Source organism: Vipera ursinii (assembly GCF_947247035.1).
Source record: "Vipera ursinii genome assembly, chromosome: 5".
NCBI lineage: Eukaryota > Metazoa > Chordata > Lepidosauria > Squamata > Viperidae > Vipera > Vipera ursinii.
This window is the reverse complement of record NC_139518.1, coordinates 99,915,638-99,934,637: the sequence shown is the minus strand read 5'-3', so window position 1 is coordinate 99,934,637 and position 19,000 is coordinate 99,915,638.

Sequence of the window (19,000 nt, the reverse complement as noted above, 5' to 3'; positions counted from 1 at the left end):
AAAATATTAATAATTAATAAATTCACGAAAGAAAGAACCATTTTTACATCCGGAGAAGAACTAGACATAGTAGACCACTACATTCTACCTTGGCCAACGGATCTCAATAGAAGGTGATGCAATAAAGGAAATTGAATGGTGCGTTAAATGTGGTTGTCAGGCATTCGGCAAGCTAAGCGCAATTTTCAAGGACAACCTTCAAGGGGTGACATGATAGCAGTAGTCCAGTATTTGAAGGGCTGCCACAAAAAGGAGGGGGTCAATTTATTTTCCAAAACACCCGAAGGCAGGGCAACAAACGATGGATGGAAACTAATCAAGGAGAGAAGCAACCTGGAAATAAGCAGGGAGGACAATGAACCAGTGAAACAGAAGTTGCCTTGAGACGTTGTGGGCGCTCCGTCACTGGAGGTTTTTAAGAAGAGACTGGACAGCCATTGGTCCAAAATGGTATAAGGTCTGCTGCTTGAGCAGCGGGTTGGACTAGAAGACCTCCAAGGCCTTTCCAAAATTTATTGTTCTATGTTCTATTTCTGACCAATCTCTTTCTTCCGCCCCCCCCCCCCGTATGTGTGCCATGAATTGCGTGATAAATCATGTAACAAATCAAATCCTTGTCTGAATCATATTTGTCCAGAAATAAAGTCCCACTGAAAGTAACAGGAGACCGGAGTTCAGCTTTCTTCTGGGAACTATACTTAGAGAAATTCATACAATATCTTTGCTTTTCTTCCTTCAGTCTGGTTGCCGGCCTTACTCAGCGGTTCTGAAACAATGGGGGGGGACCCCGTGTCTTTACGGCTACGACAGATGGGCTATGAAGTTTCAGACAACTATCTAGTTGCTGGCAAAGAAGCAGAGAAGACGTTACCTCTTTGCTACCATTTTGTGGCGGCCCATATTTTAGCAGCTCAAAGACGGCAGCCCTGTTGTAAGTCTTAGGACTGCCTGTAATTGTTACGTACAGCTGGGGCTATTGAACGGCAAAAATCAAAGACGTCTCTACACCAGGGCAGGAAAGAGAAATGAAATTTCCTTGCTGCCACCTACTTGGTGGCCTAAATGTTGCACCATCAGGTATGTGCAGGTTGGCATCCCACCAGGCTCAAGGTTGACTCAGCCTTCCATCCTTCCGAGGTAGGTAAAATGAGGACCCAGATTGTTGGGGGCAATAAGCTGACTTTGTAATAATGCCGCTTGGGGTGTGTGTGAAAGCCCTAATAAGCAGGCATATACATAGAATGAAGGCTACTGCTAAGCTTGTAAGCCGCCCTGAGTCTTCGGAGAAGGGCGGGATATAAATGGAATTAAAATAAAATAAAATAAAAAATGTTGGCCCTGTGCCTCTTGGCCTCAGCTCCTCACGTCCATATTGAGGGGGAGCAGGAGAAGTAGAAGCGACCAATTTGTAAAGCCGGGCAGAAAATGATGGCTTGGCTTTTCTATCGCCCAGCCCTCCGCCAGCTTAAACAGCTGATTAGCCAGCTTTTGTGGAATCGATCTGAATCCGTTCCACCTGCCTGATCCCACCAGGAGCCATTTTATTGTAAATCAATCATTCCAAGAAGGGGCTCCCAAAGGGGCCAGTCCACACTAACAAGCCATCAATTTAACCTGTTCTGTCTGGAGCACTCCGGCAATTAGGGGGTGCGACAAACATTTATTCAAAAATTATGGGCGCCGTTGACACGGTGTGCTTTCCACGCCCTTAAAAACACTCTGTCGGCTATTCCCTGTTTTGCCCCAGCCTTGTCCTCTTCAGCTATGGAGGGGAACAGTTTCCAGATGTCGCCACGGAAAACGGAAACGTGGTTTTGGGTGTGCAGGTGCCAGAGAGGGAAACATGCTCAGCATTTTAACCGTGAGATCAGCCTTTATTGCAGAAAAAACAAGATTAACAGGAACTCTGAAGTTTTATGACCTGCCCTTGTGCCCTGTGGGTTTTTCAGATCAATCCTGGAAGTCAGAACCGTTCGGCTCATTCTCTGACATGATGAATTGCTAAATTCTGGCCTCACGGATCGTGACTCTTCCAGCTGTCAATAGTGGGCTGAAAGTGCCTTCAGGAGAGACATACGGATAGACCATCAACTCTCTAAGGCACCCCGAGCCATCTTGAATAAAAGGGAATGAAAAATATACTTCCTTACTTACTTCCTTTTTCTTGTTTTTTTCTTTCTTTTTCTTTTCTTTCTTTCTTTCCTTTCTTTCTCTTTCCTTCCTCCCCTTTCTTTCTTTCTCTCTTCTTTCCTTTCTCTCTTCTCTTTCTTTTGCTCTCGTTTGTTCTTTTTTCTTTTTCTTCTCCTTCCTTCCTCCCTCTCCCTCCCTCCCTTCTATACTACTACTACTACTATTACTACTACTACTACTACTACTACTACTAATAATAATAATAATAATAATAATAATAAAGTTGGAAGCTACCTTGGAGGTCATCTAGTCCAACCCCCTGCTCAGGCAGGAAACCCTATACCATTTCAGACAAATGGCTGCCCAGTCTCTTCTTAAAAACCTCCAGTGTTGGAGCATTCACAACCTCTAGAGGCAGGTTGGTTCTCTTCCTCCCTCCCTCCCTCCCTCCCTCCCTCTTCCTTTCTTCCTTCCTTCCTTCCTTCCTTTCTCTCTCTCTTTCTTTCTTTCTCTTTATTTCTTTCCTTCTTTCTTTCTCTTTCTTTCAGCTTATCTGTGTCCTCAGGGTCACTTAAGTAGCACGAATGGGTGTGGAGCCTTCTTGGAGCTGCTGAAAGAATTTGTGCTGTAGACTGGAGATAGAAGATGCTGCATCCCTCCACCTCTGTTGAGAGAGGGCTGTTCAGTTTTGACCTAGATGGCCTCTTTGACCCCTCTTTCAAACCAGCGGTCTTCTCTGTCCGGAATGAGAGTAATTGAGGCCAACCCCCCACTCAGGGGAAGAATCCAAGTTAAAATAACCTGGATGCGTGGCCCTCTAGACTCTGCTTGAATGTACTCTATGGGTAGCCTAGTACTTCTTAAGTAGTTCCACTTTACTAGCAACCTCCTCCCCCTGTTAGGAGATTGTGTGTTTGCGTTCTCCTTCAGGAGCTCCTGATAGTTTTCTGGGAAATACAATTTATTTGCACAGAATGCAAGGCATTATCCTCGCTCAGCTGCCTCAAAATACAGGATTGTCGTAATCGATTAAAACCAGATGAAAGATTCTTATGGTCTTTTAGTCTATTATAATCGGGGAGATGAGCCATTTGGGGTTCAGCTCCAGCTTTAGCTTACACAGAATGTCATCCTTCTCTGGTCCAAGGAAAGGACAATGGCTTGCAATAGGATCAGTTACTTCTATAAAGAATCTCAGTTCCAGTTCGTGCCTATGAATGCAGCCAACAATTATCTTCACAACGAACGTCCAAAGGATGGCTCTGGTGATGAACATTAACCTGTGGGTTTATACAACTTGTTTCCCCTTCCGTAGAACAGAAGTTAAGCCTGTGTGCCTGACGCTGCAGTGCTTTACAGGGTGTGAGTAAATTTGTAAGTAGTGTAATTAAAGGAAGAATATTGTTGTGTAATAAAAAGATATACCCCTGCATCACTGAACAGAAGAAATTAATTTCCAACGGCTTCTGCTCAGAGGCTAGGAAAGGAATCTTTTACGGCTCTCAAAAGCTGGAAATTGACCAACTGTGGTCAGCTTTCTTGTTGGGCGCTGTTATAGCATGGCTGCATTCAGTGGTTCCACAGAAATTTTGCAAGTGTCCTGGAGGAAAAAAAGGTTTTGTTAGCCTTCAGTACCTGCCTTGCCAAGTCATGTTTAGAATGACTTTTCTTGCTTCCCACCTAGGAGAAAATTGTAGCGGTTCAGCACGGAAAAGGTGCATCACCAGCAGCCATTTTGTACTTTTTTCATCTTGATAATTTTCAACTCCACGCTCAATTTACAAGAAACGAAGTGAATTGGAGGCTAAAATTCCTGCTTGACAGGAAGAAGAACCCCAGATTAGTGAATGGTCAGATAAGACATAGTTGACATGCCGAAGAAAAGGGGGCATGGCCAACAGCTCCAAAGAAGACTCTCCGTAGTTTCTTGGACTATAAAGGTGAGGAGAAAGAGATGTACTTTCAGACATAGAAGATTCTATTAATGTAACTTTACAATAAAATTAGAGTTAGTACTTCTGGGTGTGCTTGTGGTCTGGACTGCCTCGCAAAGCTGAGGAATTGCCTGGCTGAGGAATTCTGGGAGTTGAAGTCCACAAGTCATAAAAAGGCCAGGTTTGAAGACCCCTGCCCTAGGGCTAACCTACGCAACCAGATGGTCCTTGACAACATTTTTAGATGTCAACTTTCATTGTGATATCAGAACATGTTCTCATCCCTCCGTTTCATGGCAAAGCGTGTTCACTTTTTAGCAGTCTCCATCAAAAACTATTAAGGGTGGCACCTAAGAGAAATCGACAAGACCGCTAACACACTCATCAAAACAATCTTTTAGCACAGACATGTCAGACACAAGGCCCGGGAGCCGGATCCGGCCCGCGAAGTGGTTTCATGCGGCCCGCGAAGCCATCCTGGAAACAGTGAGGGAACGGCCCCCACTGCCGTGGCCCTGGCCCAGAGACCCTCCTTCTGCCAGAGACCCTCAGATCTGTCCCACTCTTGCCCAGGCCCCCATAGGCACCCTTGATGCGAACGATGTAGAGCTGGCCACGCCCACCCAGTAGGCCATACGCACTCTAGCCACGCCCACCTATTAGACCACACCCACCCAGGCCACACCCACCCGGCCCCCTGAGGGCAACCGCAATGCTGATGCGGCCCTCAATGAAATTGAGTTTGACAGCCCTATAATTTAGCGGCACAGGCAGTAATACCCTTCCAGGCTGAAATAAGTCTTTTTAACCAAAGTATTATTTTTTTTAGGATGCAATTTGCTCGCCTGGTTTTCCTTTCTAAATATTTGCCACAAAGATTTGATTAAAACATGTACGCTATTTCTAACTTTGGTTAGATAACTATTTGTTTGTTTTGGTCACCATTATTCTTGCAGTCTTCAAGGGCCAATGTCATCCCAATAAATAAAAACGAAGCAGGAAAGATACGAAAGAGAATTTAGCGAGTTGGGGTGTGGGAGGGAAATGATATATTTTTCATGCAAAACTCGATCAAACCCTTCGGTAGCCTGCAGTGATGGAAAAAGCTACATAATGTGATAAAGCTGGGTAGCAAACGGCACGTGTGGTTGAGCAAGCCAATGAAGACATAACATTGCAAAGCTTTACCGCCCGGAAAACTGTTAAGCAAGCTGGGGTCCCCTTCATCATTTTTAATTTCAGTTTTACAACCCTTCCTTGGCTTTGACGGGTTGATGTTGCCGTGCTGCGGTTGAGCATCTCGTAAAAATGCTGTTACCCTTTTCAGGATGGCGATTTCTTCCTAGGGTTTATGCCACATTTTATTGTTATGTCAGGAGGTTTACATGGTTTATGAATTCTGCAAGCCGTCAGGGTGGCTTTGGCAAAATCTGGGAGGCTCTGAGGCAACAGCTTGAGTTTTTTGCTTGTTTTTTTTATTAAAAAAAATCATCCTCTCGGTGTGTTACATCCTTAAATAATTAAACTCATTACACATTTATATCTTTGTTAATAAGGGCACATAAAGATGGTTTATGCTTCTCCTTCCTATTTAATACCAAAAAATATCTCCTGCAGAGGGATTCCCCCCTCCCTCTCTCTCTTTCTTTATGAAAGACGAGCTGAGACATATTTTCAAAGGCCTTTAAGTGATGTTCTGGAATTGGAAATAGTAATATTAGTCATAATTTCTAAGTTTTCCAATCATTCTCATTTGTATTATTTGTTAGAGAACCAGCAAAAAATCTTCTGCTTAAGAGTAGGCTTCATACAGAAATGGTTACGAGCAGTCACTGATGTTAGGAGTTAACTCTGCTTTGTTTTCCTGAATATATTTTTATCGGGCGAAGACCCAAATAAAATTTTATCTATTTCCCCCAAAACAACAACCTTGTGAGGTGGGCTGTGCTGAGAGAGAGAGAGAGTGACTGGCCAAAGTCACTCGGGTTTGGCTTTACCAGATTTGAAATTGTATTTTGATGTCTGCTCTTTGGTCTGAATTGAAGTGTAAGGTGACTCTTCAAAAAAAGAGACGATCCAAATTAGAGGTCAATGAACTGAGATCAGTTTCCTTCTACTGTGCTGAAAAGAGTCAGAAGTTAATCCTTTTTAATCTTTTTTCTTTCCTTTAGCTCTCACTTCCTCCCCCCCCATGTTTCCTATCTTTATTCCCACTTGTATTTCACATTCGGGTCAAATCCCTAGTGCCGCGTAACAGAGTGAGCGCCTGTTACTCGTCCCAGCTTCTGCCAACCTAGCAGTTCGAAAGCACGTAAAAAATGCAAGTAGAAAAACAGGGACCACTCCGGTGGGAAGGTAACAGCGTTCCGTGCGCCTTTGGCGTCTAGTCATGCCGGCCACATGACCACGGAGACGTCCTCGGACAAGCGCTGGCTCTTCGACTCTGAAACGGAGATGAGCACCGGCCCCTAGAGTCGGAAACGACTAGCACGCATGTGCAGGGGAACCTTTACACACACACACACACACACACACACACATGAAACTCAAAAAATTAGAATATCATGCAAAAGTTCATTTATATCAGTAATGCAACTTAAAAGGGCAAACTAATATATGAGATAGACTTATTACATGCAAAGCAAGATAGTTCAAGCCGTGATTTGTCATAATTGTGATGATTATGGCTTACAGCTCATGAAAACCCCAAATCCACAATCTTAGAAAATTAGAATATTGTGAAAAGGTGCAATATTCTAGGCTCCAAGTGTCCCACTCTAATCAGCTAATTAAGCCACAAGGGCGGGATATAAATGGAATTAAAATAAATAAAAATAAATAAATAACACCTGCAAAGGGTTCCTGAGCCTTTAAATGGTGTCTCAGTCTGGCTCAGTAGGAATCACAAACATGGGGAAGACTGCTGACCTGACAGTTGTGCAGAAAACCATCATTGACACCCTCCATAAGGAGGGAAAGCCTCAAAAGGTAATTGCAAAAGAAGTTGGATGTTCCCAAAGTGCTGTATCAAAGCACGTTAATAGAAAGTTATGTGGAAGGGAAAAGTGTGGAAGAAAAAGGTGCGCAAGCAGCAGGGATGACCGCAGCCTGGAGAGGATTGTCAGGAAAAGGCCATTCAAAAGTGTTGGGGACTTTCACAAGGAGTGGACTGAGGCTGGAGTCAGTGCATCAAGAGCCACCACACACAGACGGATCCTGGACATGGGCTTCAAATGTCGTATTCCTCTTGTCAAGCCGCTCCTGAACAACAAACGTCAGAAAGCGTCTTACCTGGGCTAAAGAAAAACAGACCTGGTCTGTTGCTCAGTGGTCCAAAGTCTATTTGGCAATCAACAAGGCCAAAACATGAGCATAGATTAACATTAGACCAACAATCAAGAATTAAACAAGACTCCAGTTAAGGAACTGCCAAAAAAAGCTAACGGCAAATGGAGTTAGTTTGCAATTTCTCTGGGTGCCGTACTGCGATGTAAAATTGTTGGCATTGGTGCAACAAATTGCTTTGTATAAATTTCTATGACGATGAGCAGTGAGTTCTTTCTGTGGCACCAATATCTTTGGCTCAACTTCCCTAAACTATGGCAGAGTTTCATATATTGATATTTCCCCCCCCCCTCCGTTCCCTGTCCTTGTTACTGCATTTTTAGTCATGTTTCCCCCCCCCCTTTTGGTCTTGTAATTCATCTGGACCATTTTTATTTGTCAAATGGGATAAAAACACAATTGAACATTCAAGATACTTGCTTTTAGTGGAACTCTATCTCTCGATGGTCAATCACTCTCTTTAAAGGAATTTGGTCAAGTTACTGTGAAAGAAATCTCATTGTCATCTTCTTCCCAGATTAAAAAAAAATAAAATGAAATGTAAATGTAAATTTAAATGTAAATTTATTGAGCATAACCACAACTTCTCTTAGCCCTGTAGGAATGAAAAGAGGACTTTCTTTGTATGTATGCTTTTATAACTTATACCTTTATTATTTTTATAAATTATAAATGATAGATAGATAGATAGATAGATAGATAGATAGATAGATAGATAGATAGATAGATAGATATGGAGATATAGATGATGGAGAGAGAGAGAGAGATGGGGATACAGATAGATAGATAGATAGATAGATAGATAGATAGATAGATAGATAGATAGATGATAGATAGATAGATAGATAGATAGATGATAGATAGATAGATAGATAGATAGATAGATAGATAGATAGATAGATAGATAGATAACCTTTATTGTCATTTTTTACTGAGGGCACAATGGCACACATTAAAAATGAAATTTAGTTGCTTGCTCTCAAAGTGTACACATACGTAACACACATAGCACATAAAAAGGTTTAACTAGGCATAGCATAGCTATATTCTCCCTGTTAGCACTTTAACCTCAAGATATATTAAATCCAGAGCCATTTTAATGAATTGTGAACTCCCAACCAGGAGACTGAATGAGACCCAGTTAGACATTGCCCAACATTTTAAAGCCAGACTGAGGTGGTGTTACAAAAGCTACAATATTCCACCTCGTAATTCCCAATGGTAACACATCCCCACCTTTTTCCCCCTCACAAGATCAATATTTCAAATAATCATGTGGTCTTTTATTGATTGAAACGCAGGCTTGGGGAGAGGGAACAGAGAAAGCTGTGATGCTCTTAAGACATTGTCAATTCTACTGGTGCAATAAACACCTCGATTCTCTTCCCAACTACTTCATTTTTCCTTCGTGTCTTACCTCGATTAGTTGGTGACAATCGGACAGTTTCATTTTGCCCAGTCTTCCTTTGGGTCAAGAGGTAGGCCATTGTGCCTTTCTATAAGGATTGCACACACATAGTACAATATGTGATAGAGTATGAGAATATATATTTGGCTGGGGGTTGACATCGTCAAGCAATGCTTTCCAGAATAGCCGACGAGAACTTAGATAATCTTGGGAAATAGTCCAGGTTGGGGAACTCAAGTGTTTGTGGGGTCCTTGGTCGTCTCTGAGCTTTGTTGTTTTCTTGCAGACATTTCATTACCCAACAAAGTAACATCATCAATGCACTGATATTAGCTAGTTGGGTAATGAAACGTCCACCAGAAAACAAGCAAGGTCAGAGCGCACCAAGGACCCCACAGCACCACCAAATATTCTCTTCCATCAGTACTCAAGTATTTGTCTGTTATTCATATACTCCATGTGGTCCTACGGAGGTTAATCCACTCAGTTCTGGCTCCCAAGAGTGAACTTTGCCCTTTTTGGCCATGAATTAGTGCCCTATTAATTGAATCCTCATCCTATCCTCTCAGCCTCTCCCTGTGCCTCTTGCACTGCATTTTCCCTAAGAGCTTTCTTCCAAATCGGAATAAACCTGAATGTCAAACGAAGCCGCTGTGTTATGGCTTCAAACCCCGATCAGAAGCGGAGTGTCGGGAGAGCTCAGATTTTGGCACAAGCTTTTCTCGCCTATCCGGATGAGTGATTTGACTTCTCTGTATTGCATTAGACCACTGCCATCAATGGCAGGGATGTGGTTTTGATGTGATCTGTGAGGCAGCCGGAGTTTTTTGAAGCTGAAAGATGGAACAGATACGGATAAATTGTGCTCGGGAGTGTTCAGCAGCTGCAACCGTGATTGCTGGCAATTATTTCTCCAAGTGACACATCTGATATGGAGTAATCTGGCTTGCTTGGAAAAGGGAAGAGAGGCTCTGCTCTCACTTTGTTGCAGAAATGGGACAGATCTGTTGATATTCTTCTTCTTCTTCTTCTTCTTCTTCTTCTTCTTCTTCTTCTTCTTCTTCTTCTTCTTTCTTCTTCTTCTTCTTCTTCTTCCTATTATTATTATTATTATTATTATTATTATTATTATTATTATTATTATTATTATTATTATTATTATCCATCTGGCAAAAATAAAATAAAAACCCCATCTAGACATAGAGTTGGCTGCGTTCAAGTTCTTTAGGGCAGCTCTGAATTTCAAGGATCTCTCTCTAAATCAGAGGTCTTCAGACTCAACCCTTTGATGACTTGTGGACTTCAACTCCACATGTGCCTGGCTGAGGAATTCTGGGAGTTGAAGTCCACAAGTCATCAAAGGGCCAAGTTTGAAGACCCCTGCTCTAAATGATGCTGGGTGGGTCAGGCTTCAGCTTCTAAGTCTAGATACTTGCTGTATGTTTCCTATGTTTGGATAATTTTATTTTGTTAAGCAGGTATGTTTATGAACCAGCCAAACCCCAAGAGTTAGAAAAACACCATTCAAATTAGCAATTCAATTTCTTTAGAAATGGATTTTAGTTTATAAAACAAAACAAATAATAAAGAAATGAGGCCACCGCAGCATAACAGTATCTTTTCAAGAATTGTCCATTTGTGGCATGGAAATTTAGACATAGACATAGAATATCAGATTTGGAAGTGACCTTGGAGGTCTTCTAGTCCAACCCCCTGCTCAGGCAGGAAACCCAATACCATTTCAGACAAATGGTTGTCCAGTCTCTTCTTAAAAGCCTCCAGTGATGGAGCATTCACAGCTTCTGGAGGCAGGTAGTTCCACTGGTTAATTGTTCTAACTGTCAGGAAATTTCTCCTTAGTTCTAGGTTGCTTCTCTCCTTGGTGAGTTTCCAACCGTTGCTTCTTGTCCTGCCTTCAGAGTTGTCCCACAGTGATTTGGCGTGGTGAGTTGGCCACAGTGAGTTGTCTTAGACCTGGTGGAATCTGCTTTAGGAAAATTTATTCATTTGGCTGCCCTTCTATTCAGCTCTGGGCAGCAAACAAATTAAACTATCATTCAAGTAGAATGCTAAAGAGTCAGGCTAAGTTTTAAGTTCTTGATCTTGTTTCTCTGTGAATCTGACTTTTAAAAAGAAGTTAAGGGTTCACTATTCACTATTCAGATGCCTCTCTTACCTCCATATTTGACGAGAAGAAGGGACAGATTTGAAGTTTAATTGCTGAGGGCCTCTTTTGGCAGATCTCAAAATGTGAAGTACGATTGGATCTATTTAGTTCTTGGCTAGACATCTCCAGAACTTTAGGCTAGGCAGGAAATTGGAAAACTATTCTGGAAGAAGCCAAACCATTCTTTTGTTCCCACAAAAAAAAAACAAACCTCATCACAAGTTCAGCTCAGTTCAAGAGATTGTCTTGTCACCTGTAGAGTACTTCCAACCTTAGCATTTCCTAAGACTTTGGAATGCAAGAGTTCAGATTATTTCCTTACTTACGTCGCTTTTTAGAGCTAAACAATCATGGGGCTATCTTTGTTTTCACAAGTCCACGTCTTCTAGGGAACATCTCCCAGATACAGTTTGAAGAAGTTGCCTCCGTGGTAATAGCTCACAGCTGAACAGTTTTTGGGTCCGTGGGAAGTTCCCATCCTACTCCACAAGTTATGAGTTCATAGAAATTCCATAATCGTGTGTACACCCACCCTCCCCTAACCCATGGAGTAATCTCAAGTGAATTTCTTTGCTTCCCCCCCCAAAAAAAATCCACTCTGAGTGGGTGCAAACTGTACTAAACCCTATTAAGCCTTAATCCTCCTTAGTTTGGGGAACAACGCTGAAACCCCAGTTGTAGCAGGATAGAGATCAGCTAGGAATAGAATCAGACTTCATTCCAGCTTAGTTTCGATCTGCCTAAACGGAATAATACTTTGTGTTGTACAGAAGCTGTGACAGTTCTTCTCTTGATCCTGCTTCCACGCAGAGGCTGGATACAACGGTGGCTTGTTGAACCAAGTACCTTCACCCGGCCTATATGCACATTATTGTACACAACGTGAACAGAAGTGGGAGGGACGGGGAAGAAAAAAAGCCACACAAACATCGGCTCTTGAGTTTTTAACAACACAAATACATAAATTTTTAATCTGAGAAAAATACAAAATGAAACCATGTACAAGTTATGTACAAACCCTTTATACAAGACAATAGATTGATCACGGGATATTACATGTGACAAAGTCAGGTAGATCATTTCGTGAGCACCTTGCATTCCCACCCTCTCGCTCGTTCCCGCTTTTGCCCTCCGCATCGTTAAGACACATAAAAGAAAGTAAAAGTGATGTTGTCACACTCCTTTTTCCTGATGAACCTTTGAGTTAATGCCACAGGCATTTCCTAGGACACCTTTAGCTGTCTTGTGGGGGTGGGGGTGTTAGAGCCTCAACTGGGCTCCTGTGACGGGGTGTGGAAAGAAGAGGTAAGACATTTTTGATGGCTAACATTTTTGTTTTGCTTGGATAATAGGCATTAAAATTTGCAATTTCTAGACATGTGTGCTCTGGGCACAATCCCCCAAAAGAGAATTTTGAGAATTGTTAAGAATGTGTTTGGACTCTGTTGAGTAGGGATTTTGGATTTTACAATCCCAACATACCTGGAAGGCACCAGGTTCAAAAAAAGAGAGCAATTTTTAAAAGCTTGAGTCTATGAACATCCATTTTTAAACCTCCGACGACTTTTTAATATTCCCCTCCAAGCTAGTGATCCTTAAACTGCATTAAGGTCCCAATCTCTGTTCTGTCTTCTACAATGTTAGAAGCATGTATATATTATTCTTGTCTATTTAGAAAGCATTTAATGGAGGAAAAAGTTGGGGACAGACCTGGAACTTCACAGTTATGATGTGAACATTTGCTTGCTCGAGAAGCCCAGTCGAAGAATGTTGAGTGCATAGAGAAAGCTTGACCAGCCAACTTTAAGACCAGTGCCTTCTCTGGGGAGGAGGTTCTGTCTGGACAGAACGATTCTGAAGAACTTGATGGGACTGAGGAAGCTTAGGAATTATTTGCTAGTTAGTACTAAGACGAGTTCCCAAGAATGGAGAGCACACTATGGTATAGCTCAGGGGTAGGCAACCTTGGCTCTTTTATGACTCACGGACTTCAACTCCCAGAATTCCTGAGTCAGCTGAGAGTTGAAGTTCATGAGTCATAAAAGAGCTGAGGTTGCCTATCCCTGAAACTGTGCAAACAATGTACTTGTGGAATCTCTTGAAATGTGACCTATAAGTAATGAGTTACCAAGAGTTGGGAAACAAGACAATCCACAGCTGTGTTATTGTTTGGACACGCCTATGTTGCAGTGAATTCTATTATTCAAGTGCAAAATGTCCACTTTACATATCACACGTGGCCTACTGCCAGGTTTTTTGTGGCTGTGTAAAGCCAGAAAGGATTGAGTGGAACCCCACATTTGGAAGAGAGCTGCTTTTTTTTTTTTTTTAGTTTGGGGCATGTTTTGCATGCCTTAAGTTTCACAGAGGCTCAATAGCACTTGTTGTACCTGGAAAGGGAACTTATGCAGTCTTTCACTTCTGAGTGTTCCTCTTAGAAAGCATCCAGGTGTCGTTTCGTGTCTGAGCACCAGCCTTGCTAAGCGTGGCCTGGCTGTTTCTGCTTCAAAATAGCACCGAGCAAGTGATACCCGCCAGCCGCATGCACAAAAATCAAAGCCCTTAAAAAGATTCTGCTGTGCGGGACCTATCTCTCAGGAGACCACTACAGGTTATCCTAAGGAATTCATGGGTACCCTTGATGTAGATGTTATTATGAATTCTGAATAGAGCCTTGGTGGAGCAGTGGGCTAATGCCTCCTTAAGTAACACCAGCTGCCTGCAATTAGTGCAGGTTCGCATCCCACCAGGCTCAAGGTTGACTCAGCCTTCCATCCTTCCCAGGTAGGTAAAATGAGGACCCAGATTGTTGGGGGCAATTCAGCTGACTTTGTAATAATGCCGCTTGGGGGTGTGTGAAAGCCCTAATAAGCAGGCATATACATAGAATGAAGGCTACTGCTAAGCTTGTAAGCCGCCCTGAGTCTTCGGAGAAGGGTGGGATATAAATGGAATTAAAATAAAATAAAATAAATAAAATTATGAAAGCCCGTGGCGTTAATCCGCTTTTAAGTTATTGCTCTAGGGTTGCAGCAGTATATGGACTTATTATTGCAAAATATTTAATCACTGGGAAGCCCTCAGTTCTTTCCATAGAGTTTGCCTCTCGTGGCCATCCAAAGCAGGTGAACTGGACTCTGATGTTGTTTTCAGAGTCTTAACAAATCTAGTGAAAACTTTCTTGGCTTTAGACTCTGTTAAGCCTCTGATGCGCGTGGTCAAAAAAGAGAAGAGCAACACACATCCATCTGCTGGCCAAGGAAACATGTGGATATGTCAACGGACTTGACTCACAGGAATAGTACGTGAACAGACATGGCTTGATTAAGGCAGTAATAAAGAAATTATGATAATTAAAAACAAACAAACAAATGGCTTTAAGCAGGTCATTTGAGTGGCATTCGGCAGTTTATTAAAGCAGTATGGCAGAATTGCGGAACATTTTCCTTCCTGAGGCAGAAAATGCCAGGGACTTAGTAGGTTTTGTTCCCCGAGCTTGTGGGCTGGTTTCCAGATGTTTCATTACCAGGCTAGGTAACCTCTTCTTTAGGGGGTGTCAGTGTTCTTCTGTTTATAAGGGCTTCAGATGTGGGTGTGTCGAGTGAGGGTCTGTGATGGGTCTTGTGATGAGTCAGGTGTGAGTCGTCAGTGGGAGGCTTGCGATGGGTCTTGTGATGAGGAGGTTATCTCAGGTCACGCTCACTGGGAGGTGAACCGTTGATGGAAGTGGGGGATTGTCCGGGATGTTTGAGGGACGGTGCTGTCTCTGCTTGGCTGTGTGGTTGATTTGGATCCTGAGGCGTTCGTAGGCTGGTTGTAGGTCAATGTGTCTGTTGATGGAATTGCCAGTGGAGTGCCAGGCTTTGATGAACTCACGTGCCGGGTGGTACTGTGGCCGATGGCTTTTGTGTTTCTCCAGTCAAACTGGTGCTATTTGATGCCAGTGTGGCTGTGACCTTATATAACAGGGGTGTCAAACTCAATTTCATGGAGGGCCGCATCAGCATTGCGGTTGCCCTCAGGGGGCTGGGTGGGTATGGCCAGGGTGGGCGTGGCCTACTGGGTGGGCGTGGCTAGAGTGCGTATGGCCTACTGGGTGGGCATGGCCAGCTCTACATCCTTCGCATCAAGGGTGCCTATGGGGGCCTGGGCAGGAGTGGGACAGATCTGAGGGTCTCTGGCGGAAGGAGGGTCTCTGGGCCAGGGCCAAGGCAGCGGGGGCCGTTCCCTCACTGTTTCCAGGATGGCTTCGTGGGCCACATGAAACCACTTTGCGGGCTGGATCTGGCCTCCGGGCCTTGTGTTTGACGTGTCTGTTATATAACTTCCCCATCACAAGAGTCATTGATGACTCACACCTGACACATCCCAAGACCCTCACTTGACACACCCACACCCGAAGACCTTATAAACAAAAGAACACCAACAATGACATCTCCCTAAACTCTGCTGAAGATGTTCGAAACGTTTGGAAACCAACCCACAAGCTCAGAAGAATGAACCTTCACCTGTATCCTACACCTGAGCTACAAATATTCACCCCTATTGCAAACTAAGTAGTTAGTTCTGATTCCTGGGCAGTTAGTACGTTCGCATTTCTACGTCTGCTGTTTTTCTTCTACTCTATTCCTGCCACAGAAAAAAAATCTAATAGGAGGACACGTTAGTGGAAGCTCTCTGGAAATAATTATAGGTGTGTATGGTGTTGTGGGAAAGATAGCAGGGGAGAGATGTTATTAAAGGTGTCGTTATTAAAGGTCACTCAAGGCCCTTCTTTTATTTATCCTGAAACAGGCCAAGCAAAAGTTCCTAGTATTGTAACAGGGATTGCAAAGAGGCCTAAATAATTTGCTTTCAGGCTAAAAAAGAAATGTCCTGGAAGAGAATATGACAGAGATTTCTGAAATGATGAATACTGGGGAGAAAATAAGACACCCTCTCGTAAAAATGCTTGGTGTGATATTGAAGACCAGGAAAAAGAATTTGCCACCGAGGGCATAATTAGAATAGTTTTCACTGTGGAGGATGAGTTGATGGCCATTAACTGGTTTGGCTTGAAGAGGACCTGGTAAAATACAGACTTAGTTCATTGGTCTCAACCAGGTGCAGTGGTTACTGCTTGAACCTCCCAGAAAGGACAAAACCAAACTTGGGAGGCACCAGGTTGTATGCGCTAGTCCAATGACTGAAAATTCAGTTGACTAGAACAATCAGACATGCTTGGTTGTTAAATTAAAGCCCACCAGAAAATCTCAGGACACGAGAGTGGGCTGGTATTCAAGCAACAAACCTTCACCCCAAAGCAAAACCAAAGAGAAGCCACCACCATTTTGTCCCCAAGGAAACAACATAAGATTAACAAGGTCACCCAGGAATCAAGTTCACTGCAATAGATCTACCGCTCGGCTTTTGGTCACGTCGTTTCATTCGTTATAGCCTAGATCGTGGATCATCTTAATTTATATTTCTATCAAGCCTTTGACACTTTTTCTTCTAGCTCTGCGAAATGATGGAAACGCCGGTGGAAAGTTTCTGACATTTTGACTAATTTAAAGGCCAGGTGCAACGGACTTGCCTTCTCCTTAGCTGTCTCTCATCCAATTTTATTACAAGGTGACCCCTGCATTCAGTTCACTCCGAGATTCCACTTTCATGAATGAGTTTGGGCTTTTCTCTGTGCTTATTTATTTAGCAGTTTAATATGCCACCCAGTCCTAATCTCTTAAAATGAAAGATAATCAGACAGTACAGTGCTTTGCTTTTCATCCAAGTTACAGGCTCTAAAAGGCATGAAAAAATGAGATGGCAATGGCACTTAGACTTATATACCACTTCACAGTGCTCTGCAGCTCTCTCCAAGTGGTTTACAGAGTCAGCCTGTTGCCCCCCAACAATCTGGGTCCTCGTTTTACCGGCCTCGGAAGGACGGAAGGCTGAGTCAGCCTTGAGCCAGTCAGGATTGAACTCCTGGCTGTGGGCAGAGTTAGCCTGGAATAGCAATAGCACTTAGACTTATATACCGCTCCATAGTTCTTTTACAGTCCTCTCTAAGCGGTTTACAGCCTGTTGCCCCCAACAAACTGGGTCCTCGTTTTACTGACCTCAGAAGGACGGAAGGCTGAGTCAACACTGAGCCGATCAGGATCGAACTCTTGGCTTTGGGCTGTGAATTAGCTTGCAGTACTGCATTGCAACCACTGGGGCCATCATGGCTGTGGCGAGCACCTCGCAAAAATTAGGAATAAACAAACTTGAAAGGAGAAACTGATTACAGGTAGTCCTCGGCTTACAGCGGTTCATTCAGTGACCATTCAAAGTTACAATGGCACTGAAAAAAGTGGCTTGTGACCGTTTACGACTGTTGCAGCATCCCTATGGTCATGTGATCAAACTTCAGACACTTGGCAACCGACTCTTACTTATGAAGGTCGCAGCGTCCCGGGGGGGGTCACGTGATCCCCTTTTGCGACCTTCTGACAAGCAAAGATTCGCTTAACAACAGTGTGACTAATTTCACAACTGGAGCGATTCACTTAACAACTGTGGCTAGAAAAGTCGTAAAATGGGGACCAAACTCACTTAACAAATGCCTCACTTAGCAGCATAAATTTTGGGCTCCGTTGTGGCCGTATGCCGAGGTCTTCCTGAACCATAGTTAAGCCCACTTTCCTCCCAACGGAAAAGGCAGGATTGATCCCTGAAATGAAATACATCTGCGTGGGGTCTGCAAAAACCCCTCACGAGTTCTATCTAATATAGACGCAATAAGTAAAATATATTATAAAATGAAGAAATGAGGAATCCGCACATTCTTTTTTCCTTGTTTCTCATGCAAAATCCCCAACTCACTTTGATAAACATTCACAAAAACCGTAATTTTCCAAAGAGGAGGAACCGAAAGATCAGGAACACACCTTTACGTGCAGCTCCCCTCCGTTTTATCACATCATTAGCTTGTTAGCATCTTTACTGATGCTTTACTATTTCTGACTTAATTAGCCTGGCCTGGATGAGATGACAGTGAAGAGAAATGCAGAAATAAATGATTTTGTCTGGAATTGATAGTATTAGTACCGCTTTATAAAACCCCAGTGAGGCCACGCCTGGAACACTGCAGCCAATTTTGGCCACCCTATCACAAAAAAGATGTTGAGACCTTGGGAAAAGTTCAGAGGAGAGCAACTAAGATGAGTAAAGGCCTGGAGACCTAAATGTACGAAGAACGGCTGCAGGAACTGGGAATAGCCAATCTAGAGAAAAGAAGGACTAGGGGAGACACGATAGCAGTATTTTAGTATTTGAGTGGCTGCCACAAAGTAGAGGGGAAAACATTATTCTCCAAAGCGCCAGAGGGCAGGACGAGAAACAACGGTTGGAAACTGATCAAGGAGAGAATTAACCTGGAATTAAGGAGAAACTTCCCGACAGTGAGGACAATTAACTAGCGGAACAGAAGTTGCCTCCAGATGTTGTGAATGCTCCATCACTGGAGGTTTTTAAGAAGAGCCTGGACAGTCACTTGTCTCAAATGGTCTAGGTTCTCCTGCTTATCAGGGGGCTGGACTAGAAGACCTCCAAGGTCCCTTCCAGCTTTATCCTATTCCAGTTATGGGGAAAAGAAAAAAAAAGTGTCATGTGCTAGTTCAAGACATCTCCCTCCTTTGAATTTTGCAAAACAGCCAAGAAAGAATATTTATATTTATATTTATAGCTCGGGATTAAAATGAACTGGGTGGTTTTCTTGCAGATGTTTCATTACCCAGCAAGGTAACATCATCAGGAAAACAACCGAACTCAGAAAGCATCCAGGACCCCTAAAACAGGGAAGAATCGAGGATCACTTTGTCGGAATCAGAACTGTAAGTCAAAAAAAAAAAAAGCAAAAACCTTCCACCCACCTCCGACAAATTTTGAAGCATAAATTTCCAATCATGGCTGATGAGATTTTTACGGAACTGGCAGAGAAATGCTACGGTGATGATGGAGGTTCAAGGTGAACGCAACTCCAAATCGGCT